Source organism: Solanum stenotomum, chromosome 5 (genome assembly GCF_019186545.1).
Source record: "Solanum stenotomum isolate F172 chromosome 5, ASM1918654v1, whole genome shotgun sequence".
Classification (NCBI taxonomy): domain Eukaryota; kingdom Viridiplantae; phylum Streptophyta; class Magnoliopsida; order Solanales; family Solanaceae; genus Solanum; species Solanum stenotomum.
This window is the reverse complement of record NC_064286.1, coordinates 4,399,647-4,423,267: the sequence shown is the minus strand read 5'-3', so window position 1 is coordinate 4,423,267 and position 23,621 is coordinate 4,399,647. Positions and strand designations below refer to the sequence as shown.

At 26.7% G+C, this 23,621-nt stretch overlaps 1 protein-coding gene across 2 annotated transcripts in view; it reads right to left on the bottom strand.

Moving 5' to 3' along the window:
• Positions 1-23,621, bottom strand: part of LOC125866229 (acyl-coenzyme A oxidase 3, peroxisomal-like) — a 287,150-nt gene that overhangs the window by 163,005 nt on the left and 100,524 nt on the right. The gene's annotated exons all lie outside the window — the stretch shown is intronic.

Genomic DNA, 23,621 nt, shown 5'->3' with positions numbered 1-23,621 from the left:
TGTATATATATGAACTTTTAAGCCTAAATTTACTAAACTTCAATTATATATATATATATATATATATATATATATATATATATGCCTAATTTCAGGCATATAAAACTTTTAGTTAAATATTTAATGTGAGCATTAATTTAGTCCCAAAATCTTAAGTATAGGCATACTTAAGTCAACAAATTATATAATGACTCAGAGAAAGCATAGAAAAAAAAAAAACCTAAAAATGCTTTCTTCACTTTATTATTCAAGCTATCGTCATCACTTCTTAAAGACAGAATATTCATTTTTAAATACGAATTAAGTACAAATGATGAACTAAAATATTCTCATTATTTCAGTACAAATGGGACAACTAATCTAGCCCACTTTCTATATGGGATAATTAATTTTATTATTTTAGTACAAATATTGAAACAAAATAATCTTAAGAGTAATTAACACCTATAACTAAACGTAAAATAAAATAATATCTGATGTTATTTTGAGATTATTATTTTTATCTCACCAACCAAATGACCTCGTTTGAGAGTTTTTATGTATTTTTTTTTTGCTCGAGTGTAAGTTATTAATTAGTTCTTCCTTTTTAATTTGTTTGTTATATTTTAACTTGACATGAAATTTAAGAAAATAAGAAATATTTTTGAATCTTGTGATCTTAAATCAAGAATATGCAGATCTTATAGATTTAAACATGTTATGTGAAAAATTAAAATTTAAAAATAATCAAAAAAGGAAAAAACATATTCTTTTGGAAACCAACTATAATGAAAAATAATACAAATGAATTGATATAAATGGAGTATTATTTTTCATTGTGAGAATACGGTTCTTGTTTTGTTTAGTAAATAGATTTTAAAATAGTTTTTCCATTTCTTAACTCAAAATTCATTGTTTAAAAATTATTTTCAACACAATGACATATATTTTCAATTAATTCAACACTTTATACGTTATTTACGAGTGTAATACATACATATTATATTTTTGTCTTGGTACAAATTTTGAATACCGTAAGTGACCAATAGGAACACTCCTAAGTTAGATGTCTAGAAAAAAATCATGTCAATTTTAAATGACTTTGTATATATTAATTGGCCTATAATTTTTTAATATTAGATAAAAGTTTGAAGAAAAAAATTATCTCCTTGAATTTACTATATTTTGTATGTTTTAAATATAGCATGTTATTTTACACCATATGAAATTTACATTTTGACACTGCTCTTTTATGAAAGTCTAATGATTTGGGGGATTTCGATTTCTTTATCACATTAGCAAAAACTTATTTGTTTTTATTTCGCACTGAGAATTTTTAGAATTTTTAAGTAGTATAGGTCAAAAGCTTCTAAAACATAATTTTTTTTTGTCAATAACAAATAATGTATTTGAGATGGAACATCTTTTTTTTGATAGTTTAATACTATTACAATAACAATTAAATCAAAAAGTAACTTTTGGATCCACATCTGCAATAATGCATAAGTAGTTAACATCAAACTGCAATAATCAGTGACAAATCACTGTCTAAAAGTTAATAAATAAATTTTCTTGTGCTATGTTTTCTTCTAATTAACAACATTAAATATTTATGCATGATTAGTGTCTGATTATAATTTTAATTTGACATTGATAAGTTAATACCATTTTATAGTTCTCCGTCCAATGCATTAATTGTTGGGTTGTGAAGGTGATTAGGGCGTCATGCGGAAGCGTACAATTGCAAATCATATGGTTGATAAATCAGATGACAGATAAAAACATACTAAAGATATATTATTAATATGGTTTGGTCAAACGACCTACATATTGAAAACTACTATTAAAAAGCATAAATATGTTTAGGAAAAAATCTCTCCATAAACTAAACTCTTAAAGAACTACATTGTGGATGCTATTGTGTTTTTGATATGAGAAGAGTGGTCTTCAATTTATAGAGTTCCAAACTTTTCTTCCAAGGAACGAATAACTCAAATATGGAAGAATATTATATTTTCCTTTCAGAAAAATTAAAAACATTTATGGTAATGTTTTGTCTTTTCTTTTAGAAAAAATAAAATTCAAATAAGATAAAAAAATCAGGGCAAAACCCTAACATTAATTGCTTCTTCCACCAACAAAATATTAATCGAAAACTCTAAGAAAATGACTTGCGATTGATGCCAAGACCGTTGTTAGTTTATGTGGGACACCGATTAGGATTACCACTAAGCACTTTTGATGTTATTTAAAGTTGTAACGACTCTTTCCGTCATTACAGGTGAATTAATTGTGAAAATCGGGCGAGAAAACTTTTAGGAGTAGCGAGTTAGAAATTTCAAGCTACGCTAGGCTTGAACAAGATCTAAGCGAGGTGAAGTCTAGGAAAATTTGGGAAAAGGTTTGGCTGAAACGTCTAGATAGAGTTTATTTTCCGTGTTGCTAAGACGCTACAGAGTTCATAGGACTTCTCGAAAGTGAATTGAGGTGAGTAGAACTTTTGATATCGAACTTGGCGTGAAGGGGTTGGTTTGGTATGTCAAGGTTTGAAGGTGTGTTATAAAATATGCTAACTTGGGAGGATTTTTGAGTTCTTATCCCGTGCAAGCTGCTATAGCTGTGGATTTAATTTCCACTATAGCGGAAGATCCCGCTACAACGCCACCGCTATAGTGGGGTTAGTTGCAGTTAATGTAGAAAATTCCCTAAAACCATTCATATTTTGCAATTACATTTTGGGGAAGTTCAGATGCGACCTTGGACAGTTTTCACATGTTTTACATTGAAATTATTCGTAAATGTAAGTAAATTAGTCCCCTAACTTGGTAATTTGATTATTAGGCCTGAGAATCCATGGTAATGGCATTAATTAAGGAAGGGTTTGATTTGACCTAATGGTGGGAAAATCCTAATTGGAGTGGAAATATCATGAAATTGGCCTGGGTTTATGATCAAGATATACTCCGAGTGTATTTAGGCCACTTGGGTATGATTTTGTGCTATTTTGATTCCTTTTTTAGACCAAAAACAAGTTAGGCTTCATAACAAGGGGAAAACTCAGGTACAATAGAGCTTTCAGGCTTGATTCTAGGTAGGTGATGATTTAATTATTTCCCGTTTACGTCATATATGGATATTAATTGTAATACTTGTATAATATGTGGTTAGAAATAAACTATTTTTGAATTTTTGGAATCCCAATCAAAATCAAACTTTTACCATTTGGTTAACTTTTGATCAACCCACCCCGAATTCCCCCCAAACACATTCCAATGGGTCCTCACCTAGAGGAGTCCGAATTAAGCCAGGTTAACCCACTAAAATTCCATGATTTGGGTGTTAGATTCATAATCCAAATATGTTATAATGATTAAAAAAAAAAAAGGTGTGAAAACTTCATCTCAATATTTTTCCGTGATCCCTAATATTTTTCACCTTCTTTTTACAAGCTATGCTTTGAAGATCTTCAAAAATAATGAAGAGTTTACATCAACCTTTCTTTTATAAAACACAGCCATGATGAATATGCAATTTTTAAAAATGTTGCATCACAAAAATTCACTTAACTATTTCATTTTTAGTTGTATGAAAATATCAAACAAACTCAAAAATTGGACGAAAATAGTTTCTATGAGTCACAAATAACGATATAAACCTAACTGTGCGGTCAAATTACTATTTTGGACCACATATGAAAAACAAATAAAGGGTTGGGTTCTTTATTTATTATTTCTAAAATAATCGGGTAAAAAATACTCTTAAACTATGTGAAATGAACAAAAATGTCATCCGTTTATAGTTTGATTCAAAAATGTCGTTGTCGTCAATACATTTGTTCAAAAATCCCCCTGCAGACAATATTTTGGTCCAGAAATGCCCTTATAGTTACTAAATTGGTCAAGAATCTCCTTTTATGAATAAATATATTATTTCTTTTATTTTTAAACACATCTTCTTCCTAATTAAAATATTATTAAAGATTCATATTCTTGTTTTCTTTCTTTTAAAATCACTTTAACAAATAAAAATGTAGGAAGTATTTTTTGTTCTTCTTAATTTCGTTTTATCAATTAAAATAGAATAACTTCATGTACCCTTTCGACGGATAATATATGTCATATATTTAAGATCATAGTATATCCATTATTATTTTTTATTTATATAATGATAAAAATAATTATAATAAATTAAGAAATATTTTTATTTTTATTTTTATTTTTCTTTTGAATTGAAGTAGGATAAAAAATTGCTAATTTAAAAATATATTCTTGAAAAAAGAATGTGTTAAAAAGAAAATAATAATACTATTTATTTGAAAAATAAGCATTTTTGACCCATTAAATAACGATAAGAATATTTTTGAACCAAACCATAAACTGAAGACATTTTTACTAATCTCATATATTTCAAGAGCATTTTTGACTTTTTTTTGCTTTATTAATTGATAACTTATCTTAAAATCTAAAATTAACTTCAACCATTTCAAATTGATAATTTAGGAAATAATTAGATTTAAAGTTAACGTTATTCTCTATGCAATCGACCTTGAATTTATAGGATTGTTGAATCATATGCTTTGATACCACTTGTTCGGTTCGAAGGTGAAGAGATTGGGATCCGGCTCCCCCTTCAATTCCCCTTCCCTCCATTTCGTCAATTGCACGTTTAGATTAGAGAGTGTCCTATTTAAAGTTTAAAGGTCAAGACTCAAGATTATATTACATTAACAAATATCATAATCATAGTTAAGTTAACTAATTTACAAAACTACTCTCCAAATTTAGTAAGAATTACAATATATTCTACACAAAATTTGATATTTATTAATATCATTAATTTCATATTATATTTTTGCATTTAAATATTAAATTATATGATATTTAAGGTGAGAATCAACTAAACAATTTATGTACTAGTAAAATTTGCTTTTGAAATATTATAAATACTATGTTGAGAAACAAAACAAAAAAAGTTAAGAATTATCGTGTGGAAAAAAATCATAAAATAAAGGGAGAAGGGACGGATTTACCCCCGAACTTTAATAAATGGTAAGTCTATGCCCTCCGTTATACTTTTCGTCCACATAAGCCCCTGCCGTCCAATTATAGGTACACATATACCCCTCTCACTAACGGACCCCTAATTTCTTACACGTGTCTTAACCCTATTGAACTACCCGTTTGACCCTTTTTTTAACCCATAAACCAACTATCCGCCCCATAACCCAATACCTTTATGTATAGACATTAACGGTGTCTCCCTAACTTTTGGATCAACAAAGGAAATACTCGGAAATGCTGCATTTCTATCATCTGCAGAGCAATCAAAACGAAAGACTCCTTCCTCCAAAATAGATTCGAAAATCATGTTCCCCATTCTCGCATCTGACATTGCAGTTGTACCTTCTATTCCACCCATCTTCGACACAACAAAACTTGCACCAGTAAGCCTCTTATTAACACTCCTCCCTCTACATACGAAACAGTAGAATTAGGCAAAATTTATAAGGTTGGAATTGATGATCATGCAATATGTTTAACATATTATATCAAACAAAATTTCAATCTAGTCATCTCAACAACTCAATTTGGAAAAACAGGAACCCAATTTCCTCTAAAAGGAATCCTAATTAAAAGACCCAGAATATGATGTTGAAATTGTTGGTGGTGGTGCTGATGATGCCGGTGTTTCAACAAACACCTCATCCTTCTCCTTCAGTGACTCACACCTATACCCATAATCATACCCATATTCCTCAGCGGCTTGTAGCTCAACCCTGGCTGCCTCCTCCGAAGCCAAAACCAACAACCTCTTGATCTCATCCCTCCTCGCCACCGAACACCTCCATTTCCGTCTAACCATAAAACCTGACACCGGTCCAAAAACTGCCATGAACGCCGCCACCACCAAGCTCGAGAGAAACCCTAGATCCCCTCCCACGAGCATTTACACAAACCCATAAACAACAACAGATCACATCCAAACCCTAATCCTTCCAAATTCATAGAGCTCTATACCACCCCTCCACCGATCACGATGTTGAAAATACTCCACCACACAAAGATTAAAACTTTGCATGCACACAGAATTCAATCAACCAAAATTGTGGAGAAATCGAGAGAGCAAAGTGCAATAAAGTCACTGGAAGAGAGAAGATTCAGACCCAAAGATAATTTTTTTTCTCCTAGAACGAGAATTTAGGGGATTTTTAAAAGTTTGAAGTTTAGGGGAAAATTGAAAAAGGAAACTAAATAATAGGATATATCTTAGTGGAAATTGGGTGGGTATTGGGTTTATGGGGCGGGTAGTTGGTTTATGGGTTTAAAAGAAAGGTCAAACGGGTAGTTGATTAGATTTAAGACACGTGTAAAAAATGAGGGGGCCGTTAGTGAGAGGGGTATGTGTGTACCTATAATTGGACGGCAGGGGCTTATATGGACGGAAAGTATAACGGAGGGCATAGACATACCATTTATTAAAGTTCGGGGGTAAATCCGTCCCTTCTCCCTAAAATAAAAGACACGAAATAAAAATAAACATAAAAATAAAAAATAAAATAAAAATAAAAAGATGAAAGGTTCTTAGAATTAAACGTGAAATACCAGGAGAAAATGTGGCTATTGTGTTTGAAGGGGAAAAATATATATGTTTTTTTTTAATAAATATTTTTTTATCTTTTTTTTTTTTTTGTGAAGTAGAAGATAACATTGTTTTAAATGCAAATGTTTTTGAAGATTATTATTTATTACATTAAATGTAAACGTTTCATGTTCTACAATTTTAATATTTAATATTTAAATACAAAAGTATAATATGAAATTAATGATAATAATAAATATCAAATTTTATATGGAATATATTGTAATTCTTATCAAATTTGGAGAGTAGTTTTTTAAAATTAGTTGACTTAATTATGATTATGATATTTGTTAATGTAATATAATCTTAACCTTTAAACTTTAAATATGACACATGTCTCTAATCTAGACGTGCACTTGACGAAATGGAGGGAAGGGATAATGGAGGGGAGCCGGATCCAAGAGATTGTACTTGTTATTGTTCTTGATATGTGAAGAGAGATATTCAATATACAGAGTTCCTAGTTTCTCCTCTAAGGAATAAAACCAAACATGGAACATAATTATATTTTCCTTTTAAAAAAAGTTAAAACATTTATGATAATACTTTGACTTTTCTTTTAGAAAAAATAAACTTCAAATAAGATAATAACGGAGCAAAACCCTAACAAAGGGAACGTAACACCGACCTTTGGCAATCACTTTCAAGTCTTTATCCAATCTTTCACGTCGACTTGCCTACCCTCAAATTAAAAAGCGGCTAATAAAAAATAAATTCTACAATATTAAAGTATATATTTCACTCAATCAATATTTATATTATAATTGAATAATAAACGAGATAAGTGTTTATACTAAATCAACTTTCCAAATAAATAGTGATATACAGATATCTAAATGACAAAAAACTAATATAAGTATCATATGACATCATAAGATAATTAGTAGTGTACATCACTATCAAAATTAATTTAGAGGTTTATTATCATAAAAATACAACATATGAAATATTATGAACAAATATCAGTCAATGGATCAATGATACTAGACAATGGACCTAATTAAGTACCTAACTATGTGGTCTTGAAATTAATATTTGGACCACACATAAAAATAAATATAAATATAAATATAAATAAAAACGAAATTAGGGTTTGATTCTTTATTATTATTTTTTTGAAAATATTAGTCACGTGGAATACATTTCAAAATTTGGTTGACAACTCTTGGCCAATAATATATAGTTATCTCATGAAATTGCCACATCGATGGATATGGTACGATAGATGAGATTGTTCATATCTTAACTAGAGGTCTTGAGTTTGGGCCCTCGAATGAGGCCTTATGCAGTTTAAATTTAAAATAGTCAGACTTCAATGCAGGTATCGAACATCGGATGAAAAAAAAAAGATCTCGAACAATTAGAAGTCTTGAAATATAATTCAAACTTTTAAAACAAAAAAATGAGCAGATCACATTTTACTCCTACAATTAATATGGCCTTTGAAAGTTTAAAGTTTAAATTAATTTTGAAGATTTAAGAGTTTTTTTTTTCAAGAGGCTAATTAATATGGACAAAGGGTAAAATAATAAAGTTGATTAATCTATTAATATATTTTTAATTATCATGTAAAACAGAAAGTGCACATTTAATATAAGACGGGGGATTATATGACAACTTTTTAATTGCTTTTTTTATTACTCTCATTTTATAATTCCACATAAAAAAAAAACTGCTACAATCGAACTTTTCGATAATTACATTGTAAATCTAGCATTATATGTAAATCGGTTGTAAAAAAATTTGATTGTTATAGAGAAATCTGATTGTATTATAATGAGTTAATTTACGTATTATTTTGTACGAATTAAAAAATGAAATGTCTAAATTCTATATAATTAACGCCGACCTTATGCAATCACTTTCAAGTTTTCATTAATTTCTACTTTCTATTAAAAAACGGTTCAGCTAAAGGCATTCTAAAAGAAATAAAACTAGCTAAAGTGATGGTCGGTACGAAAGAAAATATTTTTTAATTTTATTATGTTTAATTAATTAAAATTTAGATTATTTTTTTCAAAATTATATATAAAAATATATAAAACTATACTCCCTCCATTTCATATTAACTTAATTTTTGAGGTGTTTCACACTCTTTAAAAAAAGTAGATTAAGACATAAATTGAACCTAGTTTTTCATTTTTACCCTTATTAATTATTGTCAAATTTATGATTAAAATAACTAAATACTCCCTCCATTCCATATTAAAAGTTAATTTTTGAGGTGTTTCACACCCTTTAAGAAAAGTAGATTAAGAAATAAATTGAACCTAGTTTTTCATTTTTAGCCTTATTAATTATTGTCAAATTTATGATTAAAATAACTAAATATTAATTAATCACTAATTCCAATACTAACTAATGAAGGGTAAAATTGGAAGAACACTCTAAAAGTAGTCTTGAAAATTGAACAATTAAGTTAATTTGAAAAATGAAAAATGCCTCAAAAATTAACTTGGAATGGAGGGAGTATTAGTTAATCACTAATTCCAATACTAACTAATGAAGGGTAAAATTGGAAGAACACTCTAAAAATAGTCTTGAAAACTGAACAATTAAGTTAATTCGAAAAATGAAAAATGTCTCAAAAATTAACTTAATATGAAAAAGAGAGAAAATTTTTTACTCAGTTATCAAACACGAAAAAATAAATAAGAGACTCGGAAAAGCCACATCACTTCATTTATCCTATCCAGTTATTTCCAAGTGTTGAAACAATATACTCTATCTTGGGAAAAGAAAATAAAACAGAAAACATACACCTAAATTAAAAAAAATTAAAAAAAAATTTATGCTTTCCTCGTAAATGAACACGTTGTAATATATCGTTTTATTTATGCTCTCCATTTATTTTTACTTGTCTATCATATTAAAATAAATATTCAATACTTATTGTTTTTTCGATTTGAAAAATCAAGAGATAATTTATCATTTTGTGCTTATTTTACGCTTGCTAGTATCTAATATATTTTTTAAGGTATTAAATTGAATATATCTAAAGTGTAATATAGTAATATTATCCTAATTATTTATTTTTTCTTAAGATATATATCAAATCAATAATGGACAATTATTATTAAACGAAGGAAATAGTAATTTCCATTTCACTATTGGTAGTTTGGTACCACAGCACCGTGCCTTAGTAATCACATAAATCATAATCAGTTAGTAGCGGAGTCAAAAAATTTATTCACTTTTTTAAAAATTTATATATAATATAAAGGAATTGTACTCCCCTCATCTTTACTTGTTCACTATACTAAAAATAGTTCTCCAACAATAGTTATCCAGTTTGAAAAATTAAGAGATAATTTACCTTTTTGTTTCTTTTATCATTGTTACTCCCTTGATCATATTTAATTGTCCATTTTTTATTTGACACACCTATTAAGAAAATAATAATTGACATAGTGAGTTTACCATTTTATCTCTATTAATTGATAGAATTTCAAAATCAATTTACTCATTAAAGAGGCCTACCTTTTTCAAAATCATTAACTCTATTTAAGTTGAGGGTAATAGGTAAAAAATATTGTCTTTTCTTGATTTGTCAAAAATGACAAGTAAAAACGGACAAATAAAAAATCAAAATTGAACGAGTAAAAAGAGACAGAAGGAATATCAAATACTATTCAACATCTAATACATTTCTCAAAGCACTAAATTTAATATATTCAAAGGATAAAGTAGAAATACTACACCTATTATTTATTATTTCTTAAGGTGTATATCAAATTAATAGTAAGCAATTATTGTTGAACAAAGAGAGTAACAAAAATAATGAGATTTAACATACCAAATATTCAAATATAAAAAGTAATTTTCATTTTATATATACAATATAATTTTTATCGAACAAAATTCAATAATAAACCTCTTTGAGATATCCTAGCTTTATTGCACCCCACAATAATGTTGAGAAGTCAACTTTCCACTTCTAAGTGTACTAACCGTGGACGTCAATAATAGAATTAAAAATGAATTCTTATTCTTGAGTTTTTTTTTTTAGTTTTTAAAAATAAATGAAATTATTGATGGTGACAATTCTATTTGAAAAATGAAAAGAACTGGAAAAAAAATCTAGCAAGTAGGAAGAATGGTTGTAGATTGTGCAAAAATCATTGTCTTGACTATTGTAATGAAGTGGGCATGAATTAGTTAATCATTGGACAGTTGCAATAAATAAAAAATTAAAAATGATGGCTCATAGAATGATATATAAAAGATATTTTCTTTTTAAGATAATAAATTTCTTGAAAATGAAAAAAAATGATTTTTTCTAGCGAAAGTAGGGAATTCTTCAAAAGTGATTGTCCATATTATTGTATTATTCTCGCCTTTCAGTATATCTCATCTTAACTCCCACCTATCGTTGCCTCTATACCCACCACCCAATGCCCCTATCCAAAACTCAACATTTCATAATATTTATCTAAATTATATATAAAAAAAATATCATATTTTTCTTACTGAACACAAAAAATTAAATAAGCAAAAAAATCCACTTATTTTTTTAAAAAATATTTTTTGAGAAATCATTTTTTATCATGAACAATATTTTTCCTCCTGCCGAACACATAGTTATTTCATACTTTCTTGTAAAGCTACTTACATTAATACGTCCTCCAATCTCTTCTAATTAATATTTTTTTATGAGATGGGTAAAAGAGAAACACAATAAAAAATTGAGATGGAAGGAAAATACAAATTAGTACTGAAATTTTGTGTAAAAGTTAAGGAAAAATTGTTGGAACTAGGGATCTTAGCCCACATATTACTCTTTAAAGCGATACTTTGAAAAAGTTACCTAACATAGCGAAATTATATAATTTTATACTTTTTCCGTCTCATTTTATATGTTATCTCTTTCTATAAATAGTTAAACCATAATACTTGTCATTTTATAAAATTTATGCATAAATCATCATATTTTGCCTATTATACCCTTGATAGAGTAGTTAATTAATCTTAAAAATGAATTCATCATTTATTATAAAGTTAACTTAAGAAAACATTAAATAAGAGTAGAAGGGTAAACTTACATCATTTCTTAATGCAAGTGCAAAATAAAAATGTGACATATAAAATGGGACAGAGGGAGTAACATATATATATATATATATATATATACTAGACACAAGTGCTAGCACGGGCCCAATATCTGTTATGTTTTTGTCTCACTTTATGTGACATAAATAAAATTTAGATAGTCAAAATCTCAAAACGTCCAACAATCGATCCTACAATGTACAACTTGTCATAGCAAAATTATAGTGTTATTCCAAAGATGCCCTTGATCGGCAAACATGTTGACCGTCTCATGTCTGCTTATTGCCACTTACATATAAGTAGTAGATAGATATTAAGAATATTTTCAATGAGATATTGTATGTGCATAAATAACATTTATTCTATTACATTTGAAATTAGAGTATTATTACATTTTGAAATATAAATAAATGATAAAAGTTATTTACAGAACTTTCTTAAAATTAAATCTTCTCCGACCCAATCCAAATGTCCCTTCGTTACAATCTTTAGTTTTCCAATATGCATCACGTGTGGATATTGCGCCAACAATGAACTAACTTTAGTACTTTCATCGTCTCAAAAAATGTTTAAAAAATAAGTGTTACTTCAAATTTTAAGAAAAAAATAATATTTTCATTTCAATATGCATCACGTGTGGATATTGCGCCAACAATAACCTAACCTTAGTACTTTCACTATCTCAAAATAAGTCTTAAAAAAAATAAAAAATAAGTATTACTTTAAAAAATATATTTTTTCAATTATACATTTATACTTTATTTTATTAATAGTACTTAAATTTTAAGAAATATGAATATAATTTTTATTATGATAAAACTTATTTTAAAACAAGGAAAGTATTCTTTAAATTATGGCACAGACCAAATGATTAATGATCTGTATCTGCTCTCTCTTTTTTCAGTTAACGGACAGTTTTTTGGAATTAAAAAAGAAGACAAGGAAGATAAACTAACTTTTTATTTTTTGATATATATGGGGAAAAAAAGTAGTACAAAATAGTCTTCAAGTGTCACAATGAGCTTTACTCATATATATTCACACTTAATAATTAATTAGTGGATAGGTCACTTTCTTTCCTTTTTTGTTTTGTATTTCAATAGTTTAGCTATATCTTATTAATGAGTGATCTCTTTTTGTAAGTGATGGATAAACTTCCACATTTATATGTGTTGTGTGGCTAATTGTTTTCAAGCTCTTAAAAAGTTAGAAAGAATGACATGTGCCTAACTATTTTAATTCATCACGCACACCAAAATTAATTTTACAAAATATTTAAATTATTGATTTGATTAATTCATTCATATTTGTACTATATTACAATATGAAATCGTGAGATAGAATCAACGTTAGGATATGCAATTTCATGTTGATTCCATCTTACGATTCCAGAATTTCATATTCTCCAAAACAAATATGATTTGGGAATTCCATATCATGATTTGGAATTTTTTTAAATACAAAAGTTGATCCACAAGTTTATATTTTATTAAAACAACTCCACATTTATATCTATTAACCATTTATTTCATATGTAAATAAAATTTATAATCACATACAATCTATTATTACTTTAAATTTGGTGAATATAAATGATAAAGTTGGAATTGATTTGGTGAATAGAAATAAGAACAGATAGAGTAATACTTTTTTTTGTTTTTTCATAATAAAAGAAACTTCTCTTTCAGCTACATATGAAAATGTTTAAAATAATTTAATATGAAAAATGATAAAATTGGGAGATTGTCTGTACTATGTGCGACTATATTAAAGATCGACTAGTACACTACAATTTATGTTCAATTTTTTTATTGAATTAAAATTTGATCAATTAAAGTTAGATGAAACAGTTACTTAAGTGGAGAACAAATAGTTTTATAATAATTTATTATGTGATTTTATTAAAAAATATTTTTGGTAAGATTGAATAAACAATTGAGGCTATTTAAATAGTTTTACAACTTATGAGATTCTTATGTTTATGAGAAAATATACAACACAAAAATTCATATTGCATATCCAAATTAAACTTCAACTTCATCTTATGATTTCATATTATGATATTATCTCATAATTTTATATTTTGATATCATATCATAATTTTATATCGTGATTCTATATCGCATAAAGTTGTTGTGATACCCTTGACAGATCGAGCGGCTAATGAAGTTGAATCAAAGTAGTATTAAATATTAATAGAATTTCAGGTTGGTAAATTTCTAAAGATGAAGTGTGAGCATATGGCATCTTAGGTTATGATAAAAAGCAAAGTAAGAGGCTTTATAAGGTATAGTTGCTTGAGTTTATATGCTACGCATAATTTTTTAGCTAGCTCGATAATAATATAAGTCAAAAAATAAATTTGTGAAACATGTTGAACCAAAGTGATCAGTACATGTTATAAGCTTGAATTATCGAAACCGTTGCATTCCAAGAGTCATCAACTACTAAGAAATTTGTATTTTGGTGCGTGGGACAACTTTTTTGAAGTAATTAATTTTACATATGCTAACTAAATTATAGTCATTTTACAATAAACTTATAAAATTATAATTTATCATATTAAAATAACTTGACTTTATTACTTGTAATGATTGGTGTGCTTGTACCAAAAAGTTCGTGCCTCGTATTTTACAAGAAGTGTTAAAAGGATTAAAAAATTATTTAAGTTATGAGTTAGATGGAAAAAAAATCCTTTTGGCCACAATTATTTTGACCATAATGTCATACTGGAATATGCTTGTGTGTTCACATTAGAAAAAGCTACTTTTACTTATAACTTGTAATTTATTATTATTTATATTTTTTTAATTAATATGTTTTGTAATTAAGTAATTTTATTAATTATTATATTTAAGTAAATTTAAATTATATTTAATTTGAAAACAATCAAAACTCAAAATACTTAAGATATGATAGACATCAACCTATTATAAAAATGAAAATGATTAAAAATATCCTTAACGTATTGAAAATGACTCAAAAAATGTTTTTCTCTCACCTATTTGAATAAAAAAATACCCTAAAGGTTAAATTTAAACTTAAAATTACCCTTCTTTTAACAGAAGCTGGTGTGGCATGAATAATTTTTGTAATTAAATATGTGACATTATTTTTATTGGTAAACTCACATTCATAATAATAATGATAAAAAAAACTATCTAAAAATAATAATAATTTAATTGATATAACAATTAAATAAGAAAACTTAATTTTTCTCAATAAATAAATAAATAATTTTGTATTACTATATTGAAGTATTCCAGTTATAAAATGCACTTTTAAAAAAAAATTATCATCGTATGATGGTGAGACCTTTATATGGATAAATATAATCCACTAAGACTAATAAACTCTTGATATTCTTACCGCCATAAAATTATATTATATTTGACTTTTTGAGAATGGCTAAAATTTTAACATTATTTTAAAGAGAAAAGGTTATTAAAGTCTTTAAAGGATCATATTAAAAAAACTTATTTTTCTATTCATATGTTTTAACGTCTTCAAGTCTAGATATCATGTATTAAAATTGTGATCGAGTTATACCGATTTCAGCTTTTTAGAAAAAGGTAAAAACCTCATCAGAGAATAAATTTAATTCTAAGTTAAAAATAGCTCGAGGGGAACTCCACAATCTAAATAGATTATTATTATAAAAGGGATTACAGTTATTAATTCTGTTATTAATTCTTAGGTTGCATTCTTGTAATTCTTTCCACATAAAATTTAGTATTGTTATTTTTCTGTTACTTATATTTTGCAAATTAGTCGTAAGTCGTAAGAAATAGATAAAGTAATCTGATACATCATTTATGTTATTAGGCCGTGCAAATATATTCCTTGACTTGAAAATTTAGTAAAGAAAACAACAAATTAAATGACGCTACTTTTAAATAAGCTAAGGTTGATTAAACACCAAACAAGATATTAGGTGTGATTGCTAATAAAATAATAATAGCATCCCTATCGTCATTAGTCATTATGTCCAGTTAACTTTTATTTAGTCTTATAATTATAATTTTTTAAATAATAAACTTGAACTCAAAACCTAATTATTATGTTTTGGAAATATAAAAAAATAACGTGTATAACCTTAACAATCATTGTATCCTATGGTTCTCTCTCCATTTTTTTTTTTTTAAGAATTCATAAATGTCACGATCTGCTGGTGTCAAAAGGTGTAGAATTATATACATTAATACTTATATTACCATATACATAATTTTGTATAATATGTGTCATTCAATTGTGTTTTAAAATTTACAGAAAAATAGTAAAAACAGATGAAACACGTGATTTATCCTATTAATTAGCTTTGATTTTTAGCATGTGAAATAATCTTTTTGTTGTTTTCGTAATTTAAAAAAAAAATCATTTCATCTCCTACCGATGCAACTCTCTATCGACCCTGTCGATGTGTCTCTCTATTAACATACCCTAGGTAAGACCTATTTTTGGTTTTTAAGTTATTTTTGACATTGCCAAACACTTTTTAACTTATTTTAAGCTATTTTTTTTTGTCAAACACTTCCAAAAGTAAAAAATTGACTTAAAAATAAGTTTGACCAACTTTTAAGTCAATCCAAACACCCTCTGAGTTGTTAGATTAGTTCCTTAAAGTTAGTCAAGTTATTTACCTTTAAGTTAATTGAGTTAGTTACATTTACTTTATGCAGATGTAATCAATGAATAAAAATCATCCAAGTTTGCTTTTAATTCTCAATCTCTTAAAAAAAATTAAAAAATTTTAATCTCTTTATAGGTAACCAATCAAACTAAGGTACTAGGATTCTCCACCACATTAATAGCTTGTTGCATACTAAAAACAAAATTTCTTACTTCCAAATTTTTTTTTTTTCTTATCGTTAAAAATGAAATAAATTCTTCAAAAGAATGTCAAAGTTAATATTAGAAAAATAGTCACAAAAAAAGAAAAATTCAAAGATTTGGGAGTTAAAATTATAGTAATAACATGCTTGTTCAAAAAGAAAGAAAACTAGAAACTTCCACTGATTTAGTTTATATAGCATAATTTGATTAGACAAAATTTAAGAAAAATGAAAAAATATTTTAAAAGTTAATGATTTTTTAAATATGTTATAATACTTGTGCAACTATCAAATCTTTTAAATTAATTATCTTAAAATATATTGATGTGCTGCTAATGATTGCTTTAAGTTTATTTTGATGATTTGTTTAAAGGTTGATGTTGCTAATTGATTCGAAGGGAAACCATGATTCAAATTCGATGGTATAGTAGAAATTAACAACAATGAAATAATACATTATTTGATCCTTCCTAATTTTAATAAAGGGAAAAGGGTCTGAAAAATACTTTAACTTTGACCGAAATTATTGTTATGATACCAAACTTTATGGAAAACCTTTTACCCATTATGATGTCCACGTGGAAGCATATATACCTTTAAAATATACTATTATATTAAATAGTGCAGGGGTAAAAGGTCATTTTCAAAGTTCAGTATTGTTACAGTAATTTCGGTCAAAGTTCGAATATATTTCAGATTTTTTTCACTTTAATAAAAATAAATCATAATATTAAATGGTAGAGTAAATATAGAGTCTTAGTTACCTTCTACAACTGTTTATCTTATTTTTAATTTGAGTATTAGGAAGTAAAAATAATTAAAACTTACCTATAATAGGTTTGAAAGTACTACTTACTAGTTACTTGTGTAAAAAATAATTTCCACCGACGGTGGATACTAGTTAAAGTCAAAAGAGAAAGGGTGGAAGAAGCAATTCACTTCTTTATTTACTTTTTTCGTGCAAAATTAATTGTCAATGTATTTCTTTTTAAAGTTGATTTGACTTATTTTTAAAATTAAATTAGATTATATTAATTTAATATTTTAAAATTACACAATAAATATTACAAGTTGCAATTTTTATCTTATTAATTTGATAAAATATATATATTTCAAAATATTACTTCAATTAAAATTAATATAATTTAACTCTCGAGAATGAAACATCACAACTAATATAAAACGAAGGAAAGGTTAAGCACGGTTAGCAGTTGCAATGATTTGATGGTAAACTAGGTTAGTCAATTATAAAGCAAGTTCAGATAAAGTTAAAGTACAATTACTGTAGTAATATTCTTCACTAATCACAAAACATGAATTGCTCTAATTATTATTAGTAATAATAATAATAAAATAATGAAGTACCCATGAAGTTAAAAGTTTATAAAAATAAACATGTCATTTTTATTTACATCACTCCGTCTGTCTCTTTGAATGTTCCTTTCTTTTTGGCCACTTTTATTCTCTCCGTCCACTTTGAATTTTGTACGCTCCATAAATTTGTACATACTAAGTGAAAAATTATCAATTTTTTTTTTGAATTATTAAATAGCATCCTTCTTAATACATATTAAGTGAATTTTTAGAATAATACATAGCATTGTCTGTGGAACAGATTAGTTCCACTATTTTGACCAAGAAAAATAATCATGAAGTTTTGCAAAAATATATATATATATATAATGGTCAGTGATTCTGTGTAAGTTGTGATCATGCATTTATGAACATTGCATATTGGTCCACAATTTGAAGAGAGTCACCATACTCTTCTATCCAAAGCAACAATAGCAAGTAAAATGTAACTTATCTACCGTAATCTCACAAATTATATCCTTATAAGATATTGTGTATATAATTTTACCCCTATCTTGCGAGAATAGAGAAAGTGTTTTTGATAGATTCTCGGCTCAAGTAAAAACATATGAAAAAACAGTATGAAAAAAGATCAAGTATAGTAAATAATGAAGAAAGAAACAGTAACAACACATATTACAATAATTGAACCAAAAGAAACAACAAGTACTAATAAAATTTAAAAAATAGGATACCAGAAACCTAATAATAAAAATAATGATAAGAGAATTTAGACAACACTTAGCTATCTAGTAATTTTCTAATCCTAATCTTCGATCTCCATATCTTCCTATCTAAAATTTGTGAAGAAAAACAAACATATTATTATCTCTATTATACCTTGAATCTTAAGATAGGATTATCATTAAAAGACAAGTTTAAGAGAACATGTCTTTGTACAAGTGGATAATAGTTTTTAAGACATTTTACTCTCAAATTTTCCTAGATGTTGCTCTAGTCATTCAAATTTGTATGTCACACTTTTCATTTAGAATACTTTCACAACTTTCAATTTTACACATTATCAATTATTTATTCAGTAACGTAATGTGTTGTTATTAAACTAACTTCCAATTGCAACTTTTTGGCATTTTAGTAGTTACAACCCATTTTTTAAAAAATTTTCATAGAGTTCTGTCCAAAACTTTGTAGTAAATAATTGACGTGTCTATATTAGTTGAAGAAAATTTTTTTGACACGTTTCTATTAAAAATAACAATTTTTTCGATACTTTCAATTTCTAGATTCATCTCTGTATCTTAAGGATAAGACGAACATAATGAGTATGATTATTACTAACAAAACTTGTTTCCTTTATTTCTGTCAAAAAAAAATTGTTCTTTTATTTTTAAGGGAGTTTTTTTTCTAAAAATCTTGATAAACCAAATAAGAAAAATTACACCCTTAATATCCAAAAAAAATAAAAGATACATGCCTTAAATTTTGGAAAAGCTAAACATCTTTTTTATTCTTTGAGAGTTTGAGTGATTTGGATAATCCCCACTTAATTCTGTTATTTCCTTAAAATAATCTCCAACTCACTTTTATAGTTGTTAGCACTTTAATTTCCAGAAAAGGACAGATCCCATTTCCATTATCATTATTGTTTTATTGCAATTATAGTGAGCTCTTAGCGGTGTTTTCGGTGACAAAAAATGCATAAAAGTGGGTGATGTTAAAACAAGTTGGGCTCAAAACTACTTCCTCCGTTCAACAATAGTTGTTCACTATACTAAAATTAGTTGTCCAATAATACTTGTCCAATTTAAAAAATCAAGAGATAATTTATCTTTTGTGTCGATTTTACCCTTGCTATTAACTATTATTTATCATCTAACACATTTTTCAAAACATTAGATTTAATAAAGTAAAAGGATAATATAATAATATTGCCCCTATTATTTATTGTTTCTTGTACTAAGTCAATAGTGAACAACTATTGTTGGACAGAGAGAATAATTATTTCTAGAAGTATTTATTAAAAAATAGTTTTTCACAAAAATGATTATGAAAAAACACAATTTGTATTTGACTAATTCATTTGAAGAGTGTTTTTGAAAGTCAAATTATGAAAAATGACAAGTATCAATGTACTTTTAATATTAAAATTATTATTATAGAGAGAAACTATTTTAAATATCTATTATTAAAACTTAATTTAATATTTATTTTTATTAAATTAAGATGTACATATTCAATTTTTCAATCAATATTTTACCTTTCTATGGGATGACAGAAATCTTTCATTTTTTTTTTCTAATCTTGCAAAAATATTATTTTACCCTTTATTTTTGTCTAATTCTGCAAAATAATATACATAATATAAATTATAAAAATAATAGTATATAAATATACAATAAAATAAAAATTTATTATATAAAAATAAAAAATAAAATTTCATTATATGCAGTCTTATCTTGCATTTTGACAAGTGATAAAAAGACATCCCAATGCACTGAGCCCCCTCTATATATGTGTGAGATCTGAGAAAGGATTGAACTATTAGGATTTAGGTTTAAGTCATCTACAGACCCTTAAAGTTGTCTGCATAATTCACTTAGACACCTCAACTAGGACTTGTACCTATTGAACACCTAAATTGTTCAAAATATGTACCTATTAAACACAAAACGTTGACGTGGCAACATAAGTGTACTTCACTTAGTATTAGCGCGTGAATAGGTTCAAAATAGTATTTTACTTTTTAAAAACTTATACTTTTTTTCTTTTATTGACATTGGGCACTAAAATAACTAAAATTTATTTAAAATTGATTTCTTGATAAACAAAGAAATCAACCCCACCCCCTTATTCCAGCCATCGTCTTCTTCCTCAAAAACTTTGTGCATTTCTTTTTCTTTGTTATCTCTCTCTGTACTTCTTTTTCTTTCTAAATCTGAACCTACGCATTGATGTGATCTTGCAAAAAGAAAGAAGAATTCTAAATCTATGAATTGATATGATTTTGCAAAAAGAAAGAAGAATTCTGAATCTACGAATTGATGTGATTTTGCAAGAAGAAATAAGATTTTCAGATATTGAAGTTAAAAAGTTAGCCGGCCTCCGTTCATATCTATTTCTGGTCACTCAAACAGACATCACCACTTCAAATTAAAATGTAAACTAATTAAGCTTATTAAAAATGGTATCATGAAATTCCATAGAATTACAATTGATAATTAAAAATAAACGAAGAGTTCTTCAACTACAAAAACACCAGTTATGGAATTCAGAAAAATATGTCAGATAACTCCATTTTTTCCGGTCATGGTAATAGGAATTCAAAATTTTCCGACGAAACCTTTTTCATCTTCCTCGTACCAAAACTAGATGGAGAGAAGAGGATTACAATTGAAAAATCGATTGAGGAAGGGACTGTCTTGTTGGAGAGTTGGGGACGATTTGGATCAACTGGAGAGAAAAAAATGAGGGGTTGCCGTGGGGTGGATGGGTGGGTTTTTTAGAAAATTCTTTTTTATTTTTTTTAGTTAGCTAAATAGATTAAAATAGTTATTTTTTAGAATTCGTTTTTAAAATAATTTTTTGGAACCAAATGCCACATGTCATCATTTAATTCATTAATTTGCCATGTCACAGCGAGTGTAGTACACACATATCAGATTTTTGATTGACTGTAAAAAAATGTCAAATAGGTATCAATTTTAAGGAGCATAGGTGTTCAATAGGTACAAACCTTAGTTGAGATGTTTAAACGAATTATGCGGACAACTTTAAGGAGCCGCAGATGACTTAAGCCTAGGATTTATTATATGCAATTTTATCTTGCATTTCGACAAGAAATTATTTCCACAACCTCCCATTAATGACAGTACAAATTAACTAGTTTGTTTATCAATATCTATATATACAACGATAATTTTTACTTTTTTCATTTTAATTAATCATAAAAATTCAAAAAACAATAGCTAATTTATTTTACGATCAAATACAGTTTCAATTTTCAAAAATTAAAGATAAAAGAGGATTATGCCTTAAAGCTAAACATCTTTTCATCTTTTGGGATAATCCCCACCACTTAATTTTGTTTTGCCTATAAACGGCCGACTTCGTCAAAATAATCTCCAACGGACTTTTTGTATTTTCAGTACATTAATTTCCAGAAAAGGACAGATAACCATTTTCCATTATCCTATTGTTTTATTGCAGTTATAGTAAACTCTCAAGAGTATTTTCGGTAACAATAATATGCCACGTTGGACAGTGTTTGCTCACACTTCACTTGCTATATATACTTCTCTGCTCTAAAAGAATCTTCCCTCATCAAAACACAAGAGTCATCCTTTCTCTTTTTGTCCATTTCTGGAGAAAAAAATTAAAATAAATATATATAATTGTTAAATGTATATATTTGTTTAAGGTTTTGTGTTTTGATAACACCCAAGTTTTTCATTTGAAGCTGTAGAATTAATTTTCAAGAAACCCCACAAAAAAAAAATCCAATTTTTATTTGTTTTTTTTTTTAATTTTCAAGAAAACCTGTTGTTTGTCATTTTGAGAACCCCTTCTTCATTTCTAAGCCATTTATAACAAAGGTATACAAAAATACCCATATGGAGTTTTGTGTTTTGTGTTTTTTGATTGAATTATTTGATAAAAGTTTTGATTTTTATGTTTAAGTTACTTGAGTTTGGATACCCTTTTGGTCTTTTTGTCAATCTTTTCCCTTTTTAGAAATCTTTTATGTTTTAGGACTTTTTGGATTTTGTGTGATTCTAGAGTTCTCTGTTTAGTTATTTTTTTTGTAATTTGTTTTAGTTTTTTTTATGTTGATTCTGTGTATCTAAGGTGATGACTCTTTTCCTTTTTTTTTTTTTTTATATATATATATATATAAGGAGTGGATATTAACTGTTAAAGATTTATTTTATTGATTGCAAATGGACTTTTTTATTGTCCTTGTATGCAGGGGTGGACCTAGGTGGATACTAGGGTTCACCCGAATCCCCTCGTCAAAAAATTACACTAAATTTTAATTTTATGCATATATATATTAAAATGAACCCCTTGAAAACAAAATAGATTTGACTCAATAGATAAGTGGTTCAACAAATGTCCCTAGGTCATGGTTCGAATCCCATGGACAATATTTTTTCCCCTCTTTTTTAATGCTTTGGAAAATGGAACTTTTGGGCTTAGACTTACTTCTTTTTCAATATTTTTTCCTTTTGTTCCATTTCTTCTTTTTAATTTGTTTTTGTTTAAATTTATTAGACACATTCTTTTTTTTTTCTTTTTATATCTATTATTCATTTTGTTTCAACGTAACTCTTTTTTCCATATACTAACTTGAATAACTCTTTTAAAATATGATGAATTATATTTAACTTGAAATTGGGATAGAAATATAATTTATTTATTTAAAAAAAAAAGTAAATTAGATGCAATTGAATGAAGAAACTTAAATATCATCAACATCCTTTTAAAATATTAATTTATAGAATTCATGAAATTTCTTTTATATTTTTAATTCTATTTTAGAGAGATGGAAACTAAACATATTTGATTTATTCGTTATTTGTCTTTTGTACAAATTATAACTAACCTAGTAAATTGAACTATATGAACTAAAAAATTGGCAATGCTATTTATTTATCTTCTGAATATGCATTATAATATTAGTAACTTTATTCTTACACACTTTTAGAGAATCTTGACGATTTTCATACTAATATGTGATTGAATGGATGCTAATTTAAAATTTTTAAAAAGTTAAAAATAAAGTGAAACATCACAAAATAAAAGTATAAA